This window comes from Cylas formicarius, unplaced genomic scaffold (assembly GCF_029955315.1).
Source record: "Cylas formicarius isolate icCylForm1 unplaced genomic scaffold, icCylForm1.1 PGA_scaffold_6__28_contigs__length_40554024, whole genome shotgun sequence".
In the NCBI taxonomy this organism is placed as follows: domain Eukaryota; kingdom Metazoa; phylum Arthropoda; class Insecta; order Coleoptera; family Brentidae; genus Cylas; species Cylas formicarius.
This window is the reverse complement of record NW_026844347.1, coordinates 10132544-10157946: the sequence shown is the minus strand read 5'-3', so window position 1 is coordinate 10157946 and position 25403 is coordinate 10132544. Positions and strand designations below refer to the sequence as shown.

Genomic DNA, 25403 nt, shown 5'->3' with positions numbered 1-25403 from the left:
AAAGTGGATAATTCCCCCCAACATTTTTGGAGACTTACTAACGCTATGCTATGCCCTATGCTATGTGAGAGAGTTATAAAATAGAAATTTGCAATGACAGGGTAGACAACTTAACAGGTTATATCGTGAAAGTGGGATAAATTGCAATGATAGTATATAGATATAGATAGCGCGTAGGTCTCAAAAATGAAAAATGAGTTTGTAAGAAAATGAAATAAAACTAATGTGCCGATCACACAACTACATGTAGTTTATTAAAATGAAAAATGTGATAATAATTACACATGAACTGAATTAAATAAAAACCTATATAGAAGTAAGAATAATATGAAAATGGATAAATTGTAAAAAATGTTAAAAAATATTGAATTTTATGCATCATGTTCCTAGTAGTCAATTGAACTACAGCCGTTGGAGTCTATATCCTCTTGCAAGAGGGTTTCAACATTCCGTATTTCAAAAGTGGTGTTGTACCTTGCAGCTTTTACTTGAAGTTCATTTAGCAGTAATATGGCGGTTGGCGAACTACGTAAGTAAATATTATGTTATAAAAGGCATTCGTCGACAACAAATTATACACAAAAAGGTTTATTCAAATTTACAGTCTCTAATAGCTTCTTTTTCCACAAATATTTCTGAATTTGCTGGCTGGATACCTAAAAAAATGTATACGGAGCAAGCAAAGATTTATAAAAACGTACATACACCAACTTATGCAGCAGAGACCTCAAAGACCATGATGATGCTCACACTTTAGTGATTTGGAGAACGAGAGAATGGCCAACTGGTGTTTTTGGACGTAATAGTGAGGAAGCGAGGTAAAAGCTGGGTCATACAGTGTATACGAAATAAACACTCACGAACAGGCGCCCTGTCAAACCACCGCCTAAGGCAGAAGTATGGATTCATCATAACCCTGACCTAGGAATAGGTCACCCTAGGAATAATGTCTTGTTTGTCCAAAAAGAAAGGATTTTCTTCAGTGGTAGCTGGCATATTAGGATCTAGTCTCTAGTAATGACTAGAAGTAGTCTTCAAAAAGAACACTGAAACCATTATTAATTATTAATCTTTTGTCTTTTCCTGACGCTGCTTTTATTCCAGTCGTCAATGTTTGCCCAATTTTTTTTTGTAATGAGAATTCGTTTCACGAAAGAACTTGGTCCACCGAAACGTAACTATACTTGGAATTCACAGGTAGAGCCCAACTACCTATCCATCTACCACTTTTGGAACCCTCGTGGACAATCATTATACGTACAATACTACGGTTAATGGTTTAAACCACTACGTTTTACAGTTCAATACTGATTTATTACTAGACTACATAATGACGTCCGTAAGTATGATTAAAGAAATACAAAAAGCAATCTCCGGCAACTGAGTTTGGTTTGCATTCAAAGATTCATTACCAGAGATTTGTATTGTTTTGTTTGTTAATTTTTGCTTCCATCCTTCCCAAAAAATGAAAGAATTTGGAAATTTATTGCAATAGGATCCTTTAAGATCTATTTTACGTTTTTCTTTAAAAACATCAAACTTTTAACTTTAAGGATGAATAAAACTTGTTATTTTTCCCAAAAAAAAAGTATTGCCTAAATTCAGTTCAAAATAAAGAAAGAAAACGAACTGAAAACGCGTTTTTCATTTTTCTGAAAGTAAAATCAACGTCACCACTTTATGACCAAACAAAATTAAGTTGTAAAATACTCAAACATAATATAATAATAATACCTTAGTCTATCAAGTTCAATCAGGGCCAGTCAAAATAAACTGCAAAACAAGAAAATAAAAAGAATTATTTTGTGTTTACATGTAAATTAGGTACCATTAACAAACAATTAGAAGACATTTTTACGTAGTTACTATTGTCAAATTGATAATTAGCATACACATACTTTTCATTTTGGAATTGCCCTCGTGAAAAATTTATAAACCAGACTTAACAATTTATGTTATCAATTTTTCAAATAGCTCGGAATGATACTTTAAATCCATAATAACGGATAGAGAATATACATAATTTATATTCAAAATAATTTTCGTGAAATGGCGGGTTGTTAATTTTAAATTCAATATGAGAAAACTTAGGCAATTCGCCGCTGATTTATATAGCTGGCTGACCGATCAATACATTTTTTTTTAAATCAGCGACAACCTAATATTCAACTGAATTGTAGGCAATCAAGAAACCTTGCAAGCCTCAAAAATTATTTTCATTGCAATAGTGCTAGTATTAAATGAATTATTTTTATCAAAGAAGATGTTTTCTTAATCTTTTAAATGATTTTCACTATTTTCCACACCAAGTTAATGATTAAATGTATTTTTTTACGGAAAAATAAGCGACATTTCCAAATATTTGAAAACAGCATGTCAAAACGTAAAATGTGCCTATCGAAGGTATTGTAGAGCAAAATCATAAACATAAATAAACATATTTTTTTTGGCAGATTTGATATAATTTAATATTAACAACCTGTATTTTAGCTTAGGGTAAATAAATGAATGTACAGTTTTTACTGAGTTGTGGAGTCCTTATTCGACTATCTAATAATATAAAAAACTCAAATCGTTGCATTTATTTTTTTTTTCAGAAAATTATTATGCTTACATTACATTATTATTATTATTACATTATTATGCTTACATTGCCACCTGGTGGCAATGTAAGCAATCATAATCCTGTCCAAAGCGTTAAGCTGTTAAGAAATTTTTGCCTTTCAGAGGTGGACCAAACAGCATTACACATTTGTCTCAGCTTTAAAATAGTACGCAAGTTGACTATGGTTATTATTAGAAATGTTTGTAGGAAAAGGAGGTTTAAAATTCAAGATATCAATTACGCTCCCTGGTGGCCATTTTAGAAACAATTTCTAGCATTATCTCTGGGCCCATTTATTGATTTTTTTTTTCAAATTTCTAGGAGGTTCCGTTGCTCTAATGTTGTACCACGTTGCCTTTACAGGCCCTGCTATAATAGTTCCGTTGCGAAGTCAGAACTTGTGTAGATAAATAAATATATAAAATAAATGAAAAAATAAAGAAATGAATAACAAATCTCTAGTCGAGCGTAGGCGCATGTTTATTGCAACAGCCTGTATATTTTTAAAAAAGTTTTATTTTTTTCTTAACTACATATAACAGTTGCGTTGCAAATGTCTTTTAAATAATCGGATTCCAATTCGGTTGAAAATTAGGTTGCCCGGTGAGCCTTGATTTAAAAAAAAATTATTGATCGGTCACCAAGCTACATTAATCGGCAGAATTGCCTAAACTTTCTCATATCATTCTCCTTGAAGTTAAAATTAAAAACCTGCCTTTTCACCAAAAATAATTTGCATATAAATCATGCAAATTCTCTATTCCTGATTATGGATTTGAAGTATCATTCCGCCGTGAAAAATTCATGACTCGGTGACAACGGGAATGATGTTTTTTACTGTGTGGGCGAAACGGTATTAGTTAAATTTCAAATCAAGCTTAATTTACCTTCTTGAAATGTTTTAATTTGGGAATTTTGAGTTAAGAAAAATTGTTGCTGTTAATCAAGCGTTGAAATTGATTGTTTTTTTTTGTTCGTCGCCCTTAATGGGACACCCAGTATATATAGAAAATATTTCTTGCATAAAACTTTAAAAAGTCTACTTCATTTCTTAAGTAAATTTTAAATGAGACAAGATGTTGCGTCGGGGTGCAACATTTAAGGTTGATCTATTCGCAAGATACATTAATAAATGTAAAAGCCTGCATATTTTGAAATTTTTGGATTTCCGGGAAAATGGGAAATTTCACTATTTTTCTGCTTTTTAAAAATCAACGGACTGTGCGGCCCATGAAATTGATTTAAAATAATTATTATAAAGTATTTTTTTTACGTAAAAGCGCGCGCTATTGGCTTTTACCCACAACATTTCTATTCCTGAAAAATTCAGAATATCGATCCGAGATGGAAAAAACAAAAGTGCGTGTTGTTCGCTGCTTTCGTAATAGCAAAAATTTGAAAAAGAACATCGCGCCTGTAAACTGGAAATGAGTCGAAATACCAAGTGCATATTTGAAAGTGAATATCTAAACATTGCATTAGACCGGCCACGAGATATGTAGCTACGATTCTTGGCGAGATTGCGTTGACACACTTCTCCAACATTAACATTAAAAAGGCATGCGCCCAGTGCAACGTTTTATCGCGCTTGTTGTGATATAATTTGGCGTGTTTTAGTTACGTGAAGGTCACGCTTGTAGTTTTGTGTCTTCTTGACGATGTCCAAACGCAACAGTCTCATGTTATGTAAATAAAAGACAAGAATTAATATGAGTAATTAGTTAAAAGAATTTTTGCGACACTCCAAAGTCAAGGTCTCGCAACATTGACGGCTGAGAACTTGAAGCAATGTTTAACATTTTTGTTGTGTCCGCACATGTTCTTTGATTAAATAAGCAGCTTATGTTTACTTCTTGAAATATTTTTATGTGCCGGCAATTTACCGATAGCCGATAAGACAATTAATATAAAAATAATATTTACATTCTATTCTTCAATTAGCGTCGCGGGTATTATTACTCCGAAAAATAATGAAAAAACTATTAACTATTCCTACAGGTTTAAAGTCGAAATTAAATGGTATATATATATATATATATATATATATATATATATATATATATATATATATATATATATATATATATATATATATATATATATATATATATATATATATATATATATTTCCAATTTATCGCCAAATGTCTTTAAAATAATAAATATAATTACTGAATAAATTGAATTTGTAACTCAAAAATTTTTGTTTTTGCGTAGCTGTATTTCTTTTGGAATAATTTATGATTTTAGGCACGGTTTAAAATATAATAAATAACAAGTTACGCCAAAAAGTAAAGCACTTACCAGATTCAAACAAAAAAGCAAAAAAGAAACAAAACAAAAACAAAACCATTCAAATTAAGCGAAAGTAAACTTTTAATATCGTTTATTTCCTCCATAAACATTTATACGCTTCGAGAGTCCCTCAAAAAGTCCGTGAATGTGCATTTCTTTCCATAGTCGAAAAAGCATATTTTGAAGTCTTTCCATATATTCCCAGACATGCTCAATCGGATTCTTCTCTCCGGTTGGTAGTAATATTAACTTCCTGCAGGAATTCGGAAACTATTTTAGCTGCGCGAGGCCCCCCGTTATCGTTCATAGAATTGTTCTTTACATAAGGCCCTTATTTACCTATTCGCGAATAACCTGCTCTCGTTTACAGCCACCAATTGTGTGCTTCCGTTATAAGATATGCCTCCTCAAGCGAGCCTCCACCGAAACTCTCCTTCTGAATAAAATTGCACCGGTAGTGATATTCTCCTAGTAGTTATACATAGGCATCTGTAAAAAGGACATCTGATTATTATTCAAAGCCTCAATTTATATGGTCCTTGGGAAATCGTAACGTAACGCGGGTACCATAGGATGGATATTGTGTTCGCAGAGAAGATATCTTACAGTTTCCAAAATTCAGCTTGCAAGATCTTCGCTTGTCTTTCTCTTCTAGTGTACTCTTCTGTTTCTCTCTACCGCTTTATATTTCTGGAGACGGTGCTTTGCTGGACATTCAGCACGTCATAACGTGTAAAACGATTTTGAACTTCCTTCCTTTTTAAATTTACTTAAATTATAGACACTTGTTGGTCTGATTAACATGAAACACGAAAAAATTATTGCTTCTCGACGAAATTGAACATTATATTTCAAAAAAAACTAAAAAAATGCAAAATTATTACGAAATGTAGGTTCGTTAGGAAGCATTCAGGTAATTGGACATTTCTTCACCATTTTTGGGCCTAAAATATCTTACAAAAGTTTCTCAATTAAAACCTGAGATAGCCCGTATACAAGGTGTTTAGAAAAACATGCATTAAGCCTCATAAAAAAAGTTCATATAAAAGTAGTTAAGCGTTAACCAATAAAAAAATGGCTTGTGTAACAGAATGCGAAAATCCTTACGTCATACGCTACAAGTCTGCAGTTAAACTGATGGTTTTCATTAATGTTAATTTAACTAACCAAAACTAAGTTTATTTATGGTGGTTCAAGGGATAAAAAAAATAATGTTCATAAAAAATCGTTTTTTTCAATGTTTTTAATTTTTTCACTCGGAACCGACGCAAGATACGGAAACAACTTGAAAGCCATAAAAGTTACCATTTTAGTAACATATTAAAAGTATATTAAAGTATATATAACAAAAATTTCAAAACAGTAATTGAATAATAACATTCTTCAAGATAACTCCGAGGGATATGACAATCTTAATTTAGAATTTTGCATGATCAAAATTGAATTTTATCGTTCCAGCTTTTAAGCATGTCTTGGTATTTCGGTTTTCAATATAAAAGTTATTATGATTTTTTTTAAGTATAATTAAAATAGTTATGAGCTATTTCAATTTTATCTAGTGCGCCATGAAATTTACAATAAAAACAAAATATAGCAAAATGATGGAATCATCTCTTATTGAATTAATTAATTAATTGTTCATTTTAATGGTAACAACGTGTGACTCGTTATGGTCATCGGAAGATTTTCTAGTGTCTATAGACGTACGTTTTATTTATAGTATAAACCATTATATATTATTCTATCGAGATAAATAAGAAATATTTTTTTTGATAGTAGTAAACAAAACCAGTTTAACCAAATTTAACAACATTTAACTTAAATTTACATAATAATAAAAAATAGTTTGTCCCTCCTCACCCATAAAGTCGCTGATTTTGGGATTACTTCTGTGAAATGATCGGAATTTATTTAAAAACTTAATGCAATTACATTTTTTACTTCTTATCAAAACGTCTAATATATTTTTCTACTCCCTACTCTAAAATAATTAATTCATTCTTTAAACACCGTCGTGGGCTATTTGGAGTGTTTTCAATACTTTAGTAGTCACGGGTTATGAGCGATTGGATGTTTTCTTATATTCTTGTTGCAAAAATGTACCCACAAACTAATGGTGGTAGAAAATGTATAATATACAACAGTTCAATAAACTTCTTTAGACTCTCATACATTTTAACTGTCGCTTTACTTCACTTGTAACTAAAGAAACTCGTCACTAAAGTGTCATTTATAAAACTTGTCGTCTAATGTAATATTATGTACTCTTTTATATTTTTTACAGAATTACGAAAATTTGGGTTGCTTGTATGAATTGCGCAAAAACAATCTTTGTTCCAATTGATGATGATATTAGAAGTAATTTTGACCTATAGCATAATATTCATAATTATTCGTACACACCTGGTTCGACAGTTGTTGCATTAGTGATTGAATGTATATAAAATTGTTAAACTTTAATTTATAATTTGGATGCAGTTTTTTAGTTTGTCCCTTCCATGTAGCTATTAGATCACATAAAAATTGTTGCGCCCTAGGCGGCATTAATATTTTCGTAACCAAGGGCGCAGGCTTCTACATTGTACCCACTATTCTGCATTTTGCGCCATTTTCTTTGTAAAATATAACTCGTTTTCTCAGAATACTTAACGACGTCTAGCCATATTTTGAGAAAATATATTAGTAAAAATCCCACCTTACTTTCGATCGGCCATTTCGCTTGTTGAAGCTATATGATTCCTTCAACTTTCTGTTTACTGCTTTGTCATACGGAAGATGCTTTTTACGGACTATACTGTTTAAGCCCTGGAATTTTTCATGTCGGGACCTATTTCCACAACACTCTTTATTGACACTTCCTACTATGTACATACTAAATTGTGCCACGTAAATAAAAAGTAACTCTAATCTTTATTTGCTCTCAAGAAACTCAGATATTCAGTACTGTTTAAGACCGAATCGTAACATAAAAATACCTACACATTGACTGTCTCTTACAGTAAATTGTCCCTTTGTTTTGACTGTAAAAATTTATAATAAATGGCCTATCGAACTGAAGGAGATAACTAGTCAAATTGCTGCGTCTCGCCTATTACAATATTAAGGATTTTCTTTCTTGTGATGCCTTTCAATACGTATTCGTTATTTGTTATTTATCTAACCTTATTATTTATTATTATTAATTAATTAATTATATTAAGATAATTTTATATTTTTACAGTCATATTATACTGTAAATCAAGTCTTATGGAAATGAAGCTATCTTTATTTTTTATCTTCACATGTACTTCCAGTATATAGTATGTAGAAACTCTGTGGAAATTTTCTAATAGTTTTAGATTATTGTCTATTGGTAAGTTTATATGGGTTCAATCTTTTTTTGCGCAGGTTAATTCTTCCTAAATCTATGCCTATTTATTTATTCAATACAAATTAACGTCCACTATAAACAATACAGCAAAAAAACACAACACGTTCTTAATAATTGTAATTCACTTTTTAACAAAAAGTGAAGAAAGAAAAATAATACTTTAGATTTATCGTTTTTGGAAAGATGTGAAGAAGGGTAAATGGGAAGGCTCTAGCACAATAAACCTATAGCACAGGAATTAGTACAGGATAACTAAGGAGTGTGAGCCAAGCAGGACTACACATTTATGTTAACATCGCTTACATGTTTTGCAAAATTTGGGATGGGATCGATGGTTTCTTTAAACTATTTCAATTAGAATGAACGTGAATAGCTGTCATGTGACATATATGTAGCGGAATTTTGTTGTTCGGTCAAAAATTATCGAGTTATTCTTAATCATTATTAGATGATTCAAAAACCTGTCCACAAGGAATTTTACAACTCCGCTGTTAACGGTTTCGGTACGCATTTTTGGGAAACACATTCTTCACGGAACAAAATTAATAGTAAAATTCAAAAGAAATTTTGTTTTTTTCCACAAACTATAGTGTTAATTAACAATTTCCAGTCGATTAGGATATCCAAATGTTACGTATGTTTTAGCCGCCTTTAGGCTATATCGTTTCCCTTCATATTAGTAGTATTAGTAGCTAATTTTTTTTTCTAATTACAAAATAAAACACAAGAATTAGTTGAATACAGAAACTCGTATAGTTGCAACAATTAAAGTATACATTCTTTAACAAGCTTAAATTCCTGCTAAATACTATGTGGTTACAATTTCTCTGAATACACTTTTTGTATATTCTAATTGTAAGTTCTTTAGCATTTAATAACAGATCGGAATGATAGAATGATATAATAATTGCCACTGAAATACTTTGTCTGCGTTAATATACGCAGTTTTGTGCACGTGATTTTTTTATGTATAATTTCAAATAACCGAACAATATTTTAGCCAGTATATATATGAAAGTAAATCTATTAAAAAGACTGCTACTAATACCCTATACAATATGAATAAAATTTACAAAATTCCCTCAGGCGAACTGATTCTAATAAACTTAATATTTTTATATTATAGCCATCAATTATTATTCTACCGAGATAAATTGAAAACATAGATTAGATAGTAATAAACAAAACCAATTTCATTTTTTTAACCAAATTTTGGAAGGTGATTTTTTCAAAGTTTCAAAAAATTTAGAGCCCCGTAAGTAATTAGAAATCCTATATATGATAATACAACATTAATGAAATTGCTGTGTAGTGCAGCCTTGTGCAGTTTTACATAGTACGACAATACGGAGTGTCAAAAGATTATAAGACAAACATTTAGAAGATTTTAGTCGACGTACATTGAAATAAGATAAAACAACAATAAGTCCCCTTCAAAACCAGGACGAAATGAAATGCGTATTTCCTTAAATTGTTTTTTTTACGTGCAAAAAAAAAATCAAAATTTCAATATGACTTATATAGTATATATGGTATCAAGTGAAATTGTAATAGTATACTGGGTGTTCCAGAGACTACTATACGTACGAATATTTTATTTCGCATGCCCCTTTTGCGAAAGGACGCAACAGCAAGCGCGAATAAAAAAAAGAATTTTGCCTAGATAAAAGATTTTAAATATGTCATTACAGTCTTTAACCAATTTTGGATTTTTCTCTTGTTTGGGCCATTTTGCCCTATCTGCTAAAATAAAGAGGTGGGGAACGATACATCTGTTTTTATTTAAACGTTTAATGAATCCTGGTACACCACATCATACATCATAGAGTAGTCACTAAGGAGAGCTGTCTCACAACTTAACAAACAAAAAAAAACAACGAAAATCGCATCTCTATATATTTTTTCAAAAAGAGGATATTTCCAAAAATAATAATAAATACGAAGACCCTCAGGTTTCCTATTTATAAAATACAGTATCAGTAGCACTATAAATCATAACCATTATAAGAAAACGTGCAATGTGTGCAACAACGTACAATGTTTATTCGTTTGGATCTGCTTACTGTAGGAATTACAGCATTGATAAAGCATTCAAAAATGAAACACTTGAATACAGTGAACTCTTTTTCAGTCAATAAAGGCAAAATGAAGCAATTAAATGTTGAAAATTTTCATTTAACAACACTCCGACTTCTAAAGAAACAGTGACTTTGTCCAAAGTCCACCTACCTCGACATCTTACTTATTACTTATTAATTCATATGTAATTATGCTATTTTGGTGTCATTATCGTTAACCAAATAAATTAATTGATTCTAAGAATGCCATATTCAAGATGCTACTGGTAACCTGTTTTAAACATAAGGTAGTGAGAGGGAGGCTAGGAAATTCTTTACAGTATCAGTAGTCGCAGATTGGTTCCCAAAAAACTAATTCAAATAAAAATAGGACCAATATACTTGTGTCTGTGACAAAATAATTAAACGAAAAGATATCAACATTCATATCCGCGTAGAAAGTTCACTAGTCCGCGGACAATTTTTTAAATCGGCGATACTATAAATATTATTGCAAATAAATAATAATAAAAATTTCAAAAATTAACTTATATACTTTAATATATAGTAAAATTTTGTTGTTAAAAAATATCACTTGCCCGCAATTTTTTTAACAAATTGAAATTTGAAAGTTGAGAACATAGGGTAACTAAAATTAATGAGAATATACTGTTTAGATAGTTGTAGATTTATTTTAAACGAGTTATTTTACTTTACCAGATATGACAAAATCATTTAAACAGAAAAAATCTAAATATGCAGAAGATTATACCGTTATTTTATATGCACTGTCAATATTAATTAATTAATATTATTATATATAAACTCAAAAATTTTATATTCACCTTAGCACGTTTACTTTTTTTTGATTCTTTGATATTGCTAAGGTTAAATGGGTTTTGAAAATACATACATACATTTGAATGTTTAATATTTCAAAATTGTTTATTTGTTTTAATTAATTAAAACGTTCGTTTTAAGTAATTAATTATGTTATTTCAAAGTCCACTACATACTCTAAATTTGTATCATACGTCCTGTATCGTCCTAATGATTTGATTTGGCATTTAGCACTTGCAGTCTAATTTTCCTAAACGTTCCGTAATTATACTTATTAATAAAATGGAATTTGTCTGGAGTTGATTACTTATTTACATAATATAGTCGGACAAAGCGTCTGGCTCTAAACGCAATGCTCGAGTAAAATGTAATATTAATGATTTAGGCAATATTAGGCATTAATGGAACTGCGATTGGGGCAAAACTTTTCAAAATTACCTTAAACGTAACGTAAATTTCAAACCATCTAAAGGAGTATCGAAACTTTCTCTTGGGTCTAATTGCGTCATCTTTAATGCATGGTCCAATAACAAATAAATACGGAGTAATTATTGCGGATCAAATCAATAAAGTTTCCAATTTAATATTCCAAAAAACTTTTAGATTAAACTTGTGAAAATAATGAGTGAGTCAAATATAGCAAAATGTCGTATCATTAATGCGATGCATGGTAGATTCGGGGGTTTTTCGAGATAGGAAATACCATTATTTTTGGCGCATTCATTGCTGACCGCTCCATATATATGAAACAATGTAATATAGTGATCAGCAAAAATAAAGGCTCTCTAAAATTTTTTAAAAGTTTTATTATTATTATTATTATTAATTTATTTATTTATTTTGAACCGGTTATTTTAGTAACTAGTTTTCTTCGTTCTGGGCAGTGTCATACAGGGTAATTAAAAACACCCCGAGGAAAAAAGAAGGGGGATAATTTGTGTAACTTGTTTGCTGTAATCTTCTATTGTATTATATTTCAAATTATGTTTTTTCAATCATACCATTATCTCAGTCCTTGTATGAGATGCAAATTTTTTAATCATATGCTTATAATTTTACTGTATTTTGGAATATGCATGTCTATGTTAACAGGTAAAGTGTTTGATAGTGACAGTATTGCCATTTGAATTGAACAATAAACGATTTATAAAATAACAAATAAACTCAAGTGGCTAATATGTAATTAAATAACTTGGTTCTGTGCTTAGTACAAATTGTCTAACGTTCGATATAGTCTCTGCCTATTCTTGTTACATATTCTTTAAAACTCATTCCTCTTTTAGTTAATAATCCTTAAATGCTGTAATATTTAAAACGAAAAATAATTTTGTGCAATATATTGATATTGCATATTGCACAAAAAATTATTTTGTGCAATATATCTGTAGTCCATATTGCACGATATTATTGTTGGGTAATTTTATGTTTTAATTAAAGTTGTTTTAAATAAATTAAATTCAATTGAATTTATTCCGAAAAACAAGTGATTTGAAATACATAAAATATTACAACAAACAGTTTTTAAACTAAATTATCCCCTTCAGTTTTCGCACAGGGTGTATTAAAGTTATGATAATACCCAAATCTAACAAAATTCGTTACTAAAATAGCAAAACACAATTAAAATAAATGGATTTTCTAATTGGTAAAATAATTATGAAAATCGGATAAAAAAGTCATAACTAACCAAAACTATAAAACTTGTTGACAAAGAAAAGTGGAAAAATTAATTGCGTCGATGGCAAAGGAATTGCATTAAAACGTATAATTAACCGAAATTTTGTAATAAATCGTAAGTTTAATTGCCATTCTGGTCGCAACCGGGTAAAACACGCATATTATATTTGCCGGAAAATTTTTGACGTTTGAACTAATTAAACCTGAATTACGTATTCTGGGAATATTAATATTATAACTATAATTTTTATTAACGGTCAATTTGGTTTATAATAACGCGCAAATGGGCGATTTGTTTTTCAGAGCTTGGTTATTATGAACGTGTTATTTTTTGCTACGTAAATTTATCATCAAATAAATGTATTAATCGTTCAACTAAATACAAGGAAAATAGTCAAAACTAGTCAAGAAAATATAACTAAAATGAAAAATAGATTTTTGGTTTTGGTTACACTCCCTTTTTTCATTTCCCACCCAAATAGTCTAAAAATGTAAAAAGTTATCGTAAATATGCGTGGGTTGTTGTGATTATTCCCTTTTATTATTTTCTTATCTGCACTCATTTTTTTAATTTTTTCTATTTTTTATTTTTACTTCAGGGTTGAGATATACTATATGAATGTAAATTATATGCATGTTTCATAGTAATTAATTGTGAATCGGTAGAAAATAATTATAAATGTATTATAATGTATTACAAGAAATTACTTTTCTCTCGATTCTTCTTCACTAGAATAAAGCGTTTGCAATAAAACGATGCATATCTAATCGAAAAATCAAAAAAACAGACTAGCATATTTAAATTAAATTTTCAACTTCTAGAAACGTACTGCAATTATTTGCTACTGGGTATTAAAATTTAGAAAATGAATTGTTCTTTCTCTCCTATTTTGCTTTAAAACCTTAATCAGAGTACCGATAATGCGAAAATGGCGCCACAACATTTAATGAAGCATATAATTGAGAAAGCAGTTTTTTATAATTCCAATTATTTCAAGACCTTGATGCTGTGGATGGTGCACGCAGAAGGAGGACCCGAAAAAGCTGTCGGAACAGGAAATCTGTATTCACACGAAATAATGACGACCAGTAGATGACCTAGTAGAGTCTGTGTGGCTCGGCGTTGGTATTTTTTAATACCTATTTAATTGATATGACGTAAAATTCTTGGATTCGAAAAAAACCTTTTGCGTTGTTAAGTAGTAGTATTCAAATTAAAAAGTTTGATATAATGATACTGCAAAGTTTGCAATCTCATTATCATTTTTTCTATTGAATCAATTAACCAAAGTTGAGTTAATGGTTCTCCGAAAGAAGTTAGCGGCTATAGCGAAACTAACCAAAACAACAGCTTAGTACAGTGTTTCTCACACTATTTGTATTCCATAAAACATATCTAATATTGTGTATGTAATAAATATGCATTTATGCGAAATTTTTTATGATAAGAAATTTACGGAAGACTTTATGGGCAGTATATACATCAAAAATTAGCGTTTTATGACTGATTTGGTATTAAATTATATACCAATATACAATAAGTATAATGTGTGACACTTTTTGCAAAATGGATTAGTAAACAAATTGGAAGAAGATCAATAGGCACCTGCATTTGTTTTTAAAGGTTTGAACACAAAGTACCAGATTATAATAATTCTGAATAATTTTGTGATAGAGAACACTCTACATGAAGCTTTGTGGTCCATAACCACTTAGCATTTTCAAGTTTATGAGTTCCTGGGTCATATTGTGTATATAAAAGATTCTTTAGTGACAAAAACCGAGCATACTTTCTTGAAACATAAAAATTGGGTATGTCTTTTCGATGCAAATCTGCAATGGAATACTTTTTCGAAAGAGTATATAAATATTTTAATTGAACACTTTCTTCTTAAAATACCTTACAGTAACAAAAATAAAGAAATGTACTAAATTCTCAAAAGTGACCTATACTAAACACAGGCTTAATGTCAAAAACAAATAACAACTACAAGTACTTACATTGTTTAGCTGAAGAAGAAAAGCAATGATATGAAGATAGTAAGTAATAAATGTTGAATTTTCCTGAATTTGCAAGTGACTTTAATAAGCACTGTAATTACCTAACAACTTTGCAAATATTGCATCTACAGAATTTGCAGTCAAGATATTTCTGTTTTCTTTCTTTGTTTCATGTGTATTTTTTTCCAGTTTTTCTAATGCACTTATTATAAGAATAGGGCGTCATCATCAATTTTTTTGGAAATTTCTAACAACTGCTGCAGCTTATGAGCATGGTAACCTATCGAATGTGGCTGAAATTTAGACTAAAAAGTAAATAAATGGTGATTAGCAAGCACTAGATAGCCATCTCATATTTGGTCAACGAAGTATGGAAAAAGTTAATAAGTATATTTACCTGTTCACACAAGTTAATAATCATTGGAATCACTCACAGGAATGCCGTATACATACAAAAAGAAGCTTAATTCGCGGCTACGTCCTTTCTGTTCTACTTTATGGTATGCAATCTTGTATTTTGACAGAAGCAACCACCAAAAGATTAAACGCGTTCGAGATGGAACTCTACAGCAGGATACTGAGAAACTTTTGAAGAGGTTATGCATGCTTCGTGGAATGCAAAAAAGAGAAGGAAATAATAAACAGAATAAAAATAAGGAAGCTCGAATGGCTAGGTTACATAATGCGACACGAGAAAAGATATACATTACTGCAAGAAATATTACAGGAAAACCAGCACCTGGCAGAAGAAAAGTGTCTTGGTTAAAGTACCTTAGAACTTGGACGAATAAAATTATTATTGCCAGAATAATTGCCAACATCCGGACCAGATCAGCACTGGAAGAAGGAGAAGCAAAATCTGTAGTAAAGTGTAACCATAGCTGATATTTTATATCTCAATTACAAAAAAAAAACAACTGTAAATGACTATGACTTGATTTATATAAATGAAACGTCATATTTTTAACTTACCAGGTAATGTACTTTTTAATTACTTCTCGAACGATTTTGGTTAGTTTTAGATTTTGGTGAATTTATGCCTTTCGGTCTTATCTAAATAAACGTTTCATTGCATCTAGTTGCAGACAGATAATTTATTGTGGTAGTCAATTTGGTCTGGTTTTACTGTATATTCTGTTTATTTTAGTTGAAATTTATCTCTTTTTATAAAAATAACATTTATAAAATATTACTTAAAACATTTATTATTAATAAAAAATAAAATATATGAACGAAAACACTGAATTAGAGCAGTAATGAACACATGCAAGATAAATAATTACTCTTTTTTATTCAGCCAATAATTATTAGCGCATTTAGACAATAAAATACCAAATATTTCTGATTTTTTAAAGTTACAAAACATTGTTCGACAAGTTGAACAACGTTTACCTGATTTAATTAAAGACTCCGGTAAATCATTTGGACGCAAATTAACTTTTCAAAGCCATACAAACTGTAATCGTTGGAAATTTTTATTGTACTGTAGCCCTTAATAAATGCAAAAAAAAGTTGAAAAAATATTATACAGACTACTTCTAACTGGCTTATTTGCTCATTATTCAGATCAAAATTTGCTAAAGTAAGGGCTGTTAGAGGAAAAATTTCAGATGCAGCAAACATAGGCAAACAACATACATACATAAACAAACCAAAGACCTTTACAAGGATAAATAAAGAATAATAACGTGGGCAGGTTGAATTTTTACCGCATTAAATGTGTGCGGAAACATCCTTGAATCTGCTTCTAAGTGGTTCAGTTGTAAATCAAGTACCTCACTCTTGCAGCTTGAATCATTTTGTTGGGTATACACTTAACATTCTTCTTTTACTTGTGCGAATTTAGGCGCCTTGATGCAAAAAAGAAAGCGGTAAAATCAGCAGAAATTATGACATTTCTTTCAACTTGACCTTTACTCCGTAAAAAAAAATATAAATTTTAACTAAAATGATGATTAAAATAACTTTGTAGCATACGCTCCATTGATTTCCGACATAAATAATAGGGGAGGGGGTTAATTTTTGTTAGTATTGAACTCTGGCAAAATTGGCAAATTCGGTCCTCAAATTTTGCACATTTAAGTACCTCCAGCGTCCGGTTTATATTTCTAAATCTGGACAGCATGTGGTTGGAAGCATGTTGTAAATAATTGCTTTTATGTATTTCCATAAAATGAACTCTATTGATGTCCCATCTCAATTAATCAAGTTATAGTCAGTTGAAGTCGTTATTGGATTGAAATAAAGTTTTGTCTACACTGTATAAAAGATAAATTTCAATAATGACATAATTGAAATGCTTCTTATGCATTTTAGAAATTATAATTGGATTACACTTTGGGAAAACTCAAATTATTTTAAAAACCTTAAAGGTGAGCTAATTCCACTTTCAGGACAACCAGCACAGTATGAAAATCATTTTAAAAAGTTGCCATAATAGTTCTTCCCCGAGCATTTCCCAGCATTAAAGTTTTTGGAAACCTTTTGTTATTGTTTTTTTTTCTGTTTTTTTTTATTTTAGCCATTAGACTCCGTATGGGACAGCGTCGAATAGCACTGAACTGAATTACTGCTAGATTTATAAAATCAAAATCAAAAAACAAAATGAATTCTTAATAATATAATAAAATGTTCGAAAAAAAGAACGAAAATATTGCAAGGTAAATTTAGCACTTACCTAATATAATCTAATAAATATCACAGAAACAGAAATCACTCGTTATGCAAGTATCCAAAAGCGGGTTTACGTCCGATCAAACGAAAGCCAAATCCGGCACGCGAACGACCAGTGACGGCGATTACGATGAAAAGCGTCGACTAATCCTTTACGAGGCGATACGCATCTGGCAGAGCTTTGCATTGATAAAGTTACCATATACTTTTATAAGTCATCCCCACCTGTCAAATTCGTAAAGACGCGACGCGTAAGTGCCGCTCAAGGTCGGACTTCAAATATGTTTTTCATTTTTCATTATTATTTTTCGGATAGTCACCGCTAATGTTTGCAAATTATTATTAATAACAACGTATCGATTATTTTTTCGAATTTTAAGTTTGTTTGCTTTGAGTTAATGCGCACGGGTGACAACGTGAGGGATTCGAATATTTACGGGTAAAATTTCCATATCGGTTAAGTTAAAAGGGGGTCATTTACTTAAACTTTAGTATATCATAGTACTAGTTATTTAAAAAAAGGTCCAATTTAAATTAGGTTTCAATGTCTAATTTCTGAGATCATGTCGGTTAAAATTTGAAAGAAAGCTTTTATGGGTACCTCCGTGAGAGTATAGATAACATTCAAATTTAATTTTGCCATAATATATTATAAAGTGTATCTAAAATCGCAAACTGTTTCTTCTACTCCCTTTTGTAAAATACCAAATTAGACAACGATCTAGCGTGCGTCACTTTACCACGTGAATTTCTTGTCCCACGGATCCGAGACCCTTCGCACATTTCCTGGATATAACCGCACGGGTTTGGGAGCAATCGGAGATTTTACCGCACAGCTTGAATTTTGACATTTGTCAATTCTGACGGTCATGTCAGTGAATGTATTCGTATTGTTTGGGAAAAATATACCCAAAAACTAATGGCCGTAGAAAAAATATGGTATGCAACAGGTATGGTAAACTTTTTAAGTTACTCGTTAATTAAATACTCGCTCTGCTGCGCTCCGCTCGTGCCAAATAAATTCGTGCCTCAAATGCCGTTGACCACACTTGTTGCAGAATATACTATGTAGCGAAAAAAATGACGATTTATTGTTCAAACAGTATTTTTTCCTCAAAAATCAGAGACATTTTTAAATGCAATTGTTATTTGCTGAATCTGGGTAACTAATTTTAATTAGAAATAGTAAAACAACAACAAAAATATGAAGCATGGGTATGGGTATTGGACAGGATTACTGATTCGATATTGCCCAGCTTGTAATTTTTACAATGTTTTGAGATGCTGGGTTATAAGGAACTTAATCTGCTTTAATTCCAAAAAAAAAGTGATAAGTCGATGTGACCTATTTTTAACTCTGCATAATTATGGATTTTTGGAAGTATGTAACCTAATGTCTTTCATAGTTCTCGAATTATTGGTGTATGAGTTGTAAGTTTCAATTATTTGTAATGGTTCTAAAACTCTGATTATATTTTGTTTCTTCTATGGACGGCATTTTAAAGCTGCCATAAAATATAATAGTATGGAAGCTGGCGTCGCTGTTCTAGTAGAATAAAAAATTAATAATAGATTATTTTAAAATTATTGTCAATTATTTTAACACTTTTAGATATTGATAACTAAAAAGAATACATAATACAATAATCAATCAATCAATATATTTTGCAACAAGTTCAGATGCTGTGATAGTGCATAAACAATTTCGTGACTAAAGTGCCGTTTATAAAGATATTGCACACTGGTCATGTTTTATTAGTATTTGATTACATTTTTGCAAAACAGGACAAAACAATTCACACTTGAAAATACTATCAATATTTTAAATGTACCGAAAACATCAGATCGTGTCAAACCCGTGACTAAAATACCGGAAACTCTCGACTTGGCACGCGACACTTTACGCAGGACTAATCTTATAGAGCCTAAACTAAAAAAAAAAAAGTAATATAAATTTGAAAATAGATAAATTTTAATAAATAATATTTTTTGGCTTAATTTATAAATTTTATTCATCATATTTCGTGTAGGCCATTTTTCGGAGTTTCTACAGCCAGAAAGAATAGGATTTAGGATTTGCTTTTATTAGTTTTCAGAGTACTTTTATTCCACTGGACCATCCTTCCTGTTTTTCCAACATATGTACATATATGTGTTATCTGGATGATATTTGGTAAAATATCTGTTATCTGGATGATATTTTACCAAATATCCAGATAACACATATTTCCGCTTCCCCTTTGAAACTGTCTCACTGCTCTTAAATATTGTCTATTAAAAGTGATTTTCTGTTTTGCCTTAATAAATTATTTCTTTCAATTTCTTAGCAATGAGTAGAATAAAGTGATCCTTTTTCATTTCAGACATTATTTTGTCCAAGGTAGGTATTTCTTTTTTAAAGTAAAACGAGTGTATTATTCTTCGATGGCAGTCTTTTTATCCTCATTTATTCCTGTACTTCTTTTTGGTGACCAACCAAGGAACTGCCGAATTTTAAACACTAAGGAACAGGTAGGTCACATAATTAACAACAATAACACCAGAAATGCAAAGAAATGCAAATTGGATCTTAGGATTGGCGAAGGTCCGCTGGCCTGGTTCGTGCACCTGTAGCCAGGATGACGAAGTTTTGTATTATTCAGGTAGAGAAGATGGACAACATAGCAATGGCGTAGGAATAATTATACGCAAAGATGTGAAAGTTATAAAAGTTATTCCTTATAATGAAGGCATGATGATGTTACAACTAAAGGAAAACCCGATTAATATAAATTTTGTGCAGATACGCACATGCGAAAGCAGTGAGGAACTTATAGAAAAATTTTATTCAGACTTGAACCATTTGACACGAAATTCAAAGAAACATGAAATAACCATAATTATGGGCGACTTTAATGCAATAATAGGAAAAGGAAAACTAATTAAAAATAATAATTAAACGCGAAATTAAAAAAGGCTAAAGAGGTCTTGGATGAAAAAACAAAGCACAGAGATGGAAGAATTATAGAAGAATCATGATACTTTCAGTTTCCACAGGAAAATAAAAGAAATAACTGGTAACAACAAGAAAAAATACCCTGTGGAACGAGAGATAATCAGAACACTACTTTTGGAAGAGAATGATATAAAAAATTATTACCAAGAATAGAATCAATAGTACAGACAGAACAAACGGAGACGAATAACGTCTAGTCTTAGAGATACTAATCAAACACGACCTAAAAAATTGTAAAAACAAAAAAACTCCATGTCAAGATGAGATACAACTTGAATTTCTAAAATCACTGAATGATGAAAATATAATCGCATTTACCAACATACTCCAAAATCAGGAAACGACTACAGACTCATAATTCTTTTGTGCCACCCCTTAAAAGTCCTACTGAAAATAATCCAAAATAGAGAAGCCTTATTCGCAATGACAGACTCCCCCAGAGAAGTCGCGAATACAATAAAACTGTTTATAAAAATCATTTCATAGAGTACAGCATACGAAACTCATAAATGAACTGAAGAACATCCAACTTGATGACAATGACATAAAGCTCATCAAAAAGATATACTGAAACCAAACAGCAACTGTGAAAATAAACGAAATAGAAACAAAAGGAGTGCCTATCCAGCGAGGTGTTACTCAGGGGTGCGTACTTTCGCCTGAACTCACAGATAATATTTCATCGGGTCCCTTCGGAAAAAGAAGAAGGTGTTAAGATAGGAGGTGAGATAGCTAATAATATACGCTTCGCAGACGATAAAGCAATCATGACTCAACCGCTGGAAGACCTACAATTACTTGTAAACAGGGCCAATAACGAAAGTCCCATTTCGTTATTGTTGAGAGATTTTTGGACAAGTGGTAAATCTGGTTTTGACGTTATATTTCTTTAGAACTTTTCATATGTGGTCAGTGATGTTTTTAATATAAGGAAGAACAACAGTGGCAAGTGTGGGATTGTTTTCGGCTTCATTGCTATTGGAAGGTTGTGGTGAAGTGAATTTTTTGATGGAGCGCTTATAATCTTTAATGTAGAAATTATTAGAGAGAAGAGCAGAGGTAAGGTGTTTTCATTCTGGGTTCAATGAATCCGGCTGAGATGGTTTTACGGCTCTGTAAAGAAGAGAGTTGATAACCGATGATTTTTGGGCCGGATGGTGATGTGACAATGCGTAGGTTTTCTGTAAACACATTGACCAAATGTTAGGTCTGATTTTCTATTGATAAGAATATCAAAGAATGGGAGGTTGTTATTAGTTTCCATTTTAATGGTAAAATGTATGTTGGGGTAGAGAGCTTTCTTCTCAAAGTCTTCTATAAATATATTTGCGATTATTGGTGATAGTGGAGAAATCATAACTCTTCCCGACGTATGTTCAAAAATTTGACCGTTATAAGAAAAATATGTTCCAGACAAGCATTTTTCAATTAAGGTGAGAAGGTTTGGTTCCAGATTCTCGCATTTTAATATGTGTGAAATGATGGTGAGAATTTCAGGAATTGGAACTTTAGTAAAGAGAGGGATTCTACGTCGAAACCAATCAGAATATCTTGTGTATCTAATGTAATGCTTTTTATTTGTTCAATGAACTGAAAGCCATTAAGTACGAAACTGTCAGTTTTCTCTGTAAAGGGTTTTAATAAGGAAGCTAGATATTTTGCTAGAGAATATGTTGGAGAACCAATGGTGTTGACAATAGGTCCAAGGGGTAATCCTGGTTTGTGAATCTTTGGGAGTCCGTAGACACGAGGAATTTTAGAGTCGTGAGGGGTGACAGATTTTTTCCCGGATTCTGATAGAGAAGAAGCCTTAATGATAGATTTAAGGTTACGTTCCATAGATGACGTAGTATCTTTTTTAAGTTGACGATATGATCCGTCTGTGAATCTTAAATATTTTCCTGATATTCAATTGCCTTCATGACTACCGTAGCATTTCCTTTAGGATTTTTAGGATTACGTTATCAGGATTAGATTTTAGAGATTTTAGGGCAATGCGTTCAGGCTTTGCAATATTAGATTGAGGGGCTTTGATTTTCAAGGATTTTTGCCGTTTCAAATCGAATTTCATTAGCTGTTTGAGATGGTAGTTTATTTAGGATAGACTGGACATTTAAAATAATTTCCTCTTTTGAGATAATACGTGGGCAAAGACAAAGTTGGAACCTTTTGAAAGAACTGATTTTTCCGTTTCCGAAAGTTGGTGCGATGATATATTTATCACAGTGTTTGGTAGTTGAGAAGAGTTTGATGGTTTCCCTAGTGTTGAAGTTAGTTTTTCAAATATGTTAATGTGATTTTGGGTAGAAGATAAACGGAGATTTAAAGCTTTGTTATGAATCATGTTTTATCACCAGTCATTGCGAATATATTTATGAATGCCTTTGAGAAGAAAACTCTCGACACCTAAAATCTAAACATCTAAAATCAAAATTATGGAAACGCTACGTAGATGATACTTTTGTTATTTGGCGTCATGGTCATTTAAACTCTATGCACTACAATATACGTGTTACCATTGAAATAGAAACTAATAACAACTTCCCAATCTTAGATATTCTTAACAACCTAAGAATCTTAACCGAGACGGTCCCTCATTTAGCTCTACCCCCCCAAATCAATATAAATAAAAAAGCAAATACGAGTGAGTTTCAGGAAAACTCTGAAGAAGCCAGCAGGATGCTTGGCGAAACGTTAGCTAGTTCGACTCAACAAAAATCGACGCAGGAGGACTCCAGAAATTTTATAGAAAGTATGTGGAAGTTTCTTTGAAAAATTGAAATCAACCAAATATGGTTTATTTGTATATTAACTCTTGGCAGATTATATTTCTTGGGGTATTATATACTTTTTTAACAGTTTACTTAACAAATTATCATAATTTTTTTCATGTAGATTCACCTACTTAAATATTCTCAAATCATTACTGAATACCCTGATCTATTATGAATCCATCTCTGTGTATGGGAGTACTAGTTAAATTAATAAATGCGAAGTACAACTGATTCCGTCTTACTCCCAAGTAATATAATCGTGATCGTTAGTGACGGCTGTCTGGTATTGATTAGCTAAACATTCTCATTAATAATCCCTTGCGTATTTGTATTTACCTTGAGACTTGCTCTGCTACTCGAGAAGATATGATCCAACGAGTTCGATATGCCATGAGTAAAGATAAGAACAGACAAGAACTCTACCCTAGGTTTCACTAGTGACTATAAAAAGAGGAAAATTCAGCCTTTCCATAATTCATAGTTCAAAATTCCAATCACTTCTCTAAACAAACCTACAAACACAAAAACTATTGCGAAAATACGTCATTTATTTTCCTGTGAAATATTTTAGACTTTAGCCGAAATTAATTTCCTAAATTAGTTTATTTGCTTTAAATTCCAAATTTTATTCTCAATTTAATTACATACGCAAGTCTGCGGAAACGCGTCATTTCAATTTTTTAATTATTTTTTCATATTTCAGTTCTTCTTATTCGTGTTCGTTTTATTGGCGGCGGTTTGGTTGTCTGGATTTTTAAAAGTTTCAGGAATCGCAAAGGCCAAGTTAAAATAAGCAAATTAAATTAAAGCTTTCAGAATCGAAAAATAATGCATATACAGGGGAAGAAAAATTATTTGACGAGCGAACTGAATGGACTGAACCGTTTCTCTAGAACACGGTTCGACATCACCGTTGCCCTATCGATAGTCAATCACATTTCCACAGAGAGTTGCCCGAATCCTGCTAAAGAAGCCAGCATTATATTTCGCAAAATGTCAATTTCAAATATACCAATATATAGTTCACCTAGGTTTGTGATCTAATCCACTCACTGTCGCGTAGGTCTACTATACAGGGTGCTAATTAAGTACGTAGGATAACTTTAAGGAATGGATCTTTGGTGAATCTTAACGTAAAAAGTTCACATAGATGTTGGTCCCAAGTCCATAGTTTGCAAAAGTTTTATTTTGGTTTTTGTTTCTTCTAAATAAGATTTGAAGGAATGCTGATATTTGGATGGCGGCCTTTTGACATGAAAAATTTGAATTTGATTTTAGTATTGGGATGTTAGTAGATGGTGCAACCTACATGACTCTTTACACTTTTGAAACGTCATAACTTTTTTGTACGTACTGTATTTGTTATTAAGCTATATTTGTGAACTATTTGGATTTTAAATTATCGATTTTTTTTATAGTTATTGTTTTAAGAAGGATCATTATTTATTTTAAGAATCTTTTGTTACCAATTTCGTTTAATTGATCACTAGTGCCACTACAGATATTTTCTTACCTTCTTAAAGCTAAACAAATGCAGGACTACTTCAAAAATTCCATTAATATGCAAAGTCGAGATTGACGGTAAGAAAAGTTATTGTGATGTGGAGACATAGGTAAGCAAACAAGCAATAAGGATAGCAGGATGCCTGAATGATACAGTGTGGCGCCACACTAATATACACCGCAACAATAAGCCTTTTCATCACATATACTGTTAAAACGAGACAGGAGACAACGAAAATTAAACGAATAGTGAAATCAACAGAAATGTTTAAATTAATGAATGGGTGCTAAATAGAAAAAATTAATCTAGCAACTATACAAGTAGAATGGAATATAGAAGATAGAAGATTAAAAATTGCCAGAAATAAATCACCAGTGCGGCGCAGAAGCCCCGGACGGCCACTAAAATAAAAAAGATATTATTATTATTATTATTATTATTATTTATTAGTTAATTCATAACCAGTACCACTACATCTTCTTTACAATGTCAGTTGTTGAAAACTTATTCTAATTTACTTATTTAATTTTTCATCAATTCGTATCATCATTGACTGACGAACCCTTTTAAAAATGTCAAGAATTTGTTATTGCGCATGACTGAACTTTCTTA

General features: G+C 31.1%; 1 protein-coding gene across 1 annotated transcript in view; it reads right to left on the bottom strand.

Moving 5' to 3' along the window:
• The window catches only part of LOC132703223 (elongation of very long chain fatty acids protein 7-like), a 54838-nt gene extending 37151 nt beyond the window's left edge, over positions 1–17687 (bottom strand). The window contains exon 1 of the mRNA XM_060672349.1: positions 17523–17687. The gene's annotated coding sequence lies outside the window, so the exon portion shown is untranslated. The remainder of the gene's footprint in view (positions 1–17522) is intronic.
• Positions 17688–25403: the final 7716 nt, after the last annotated feature.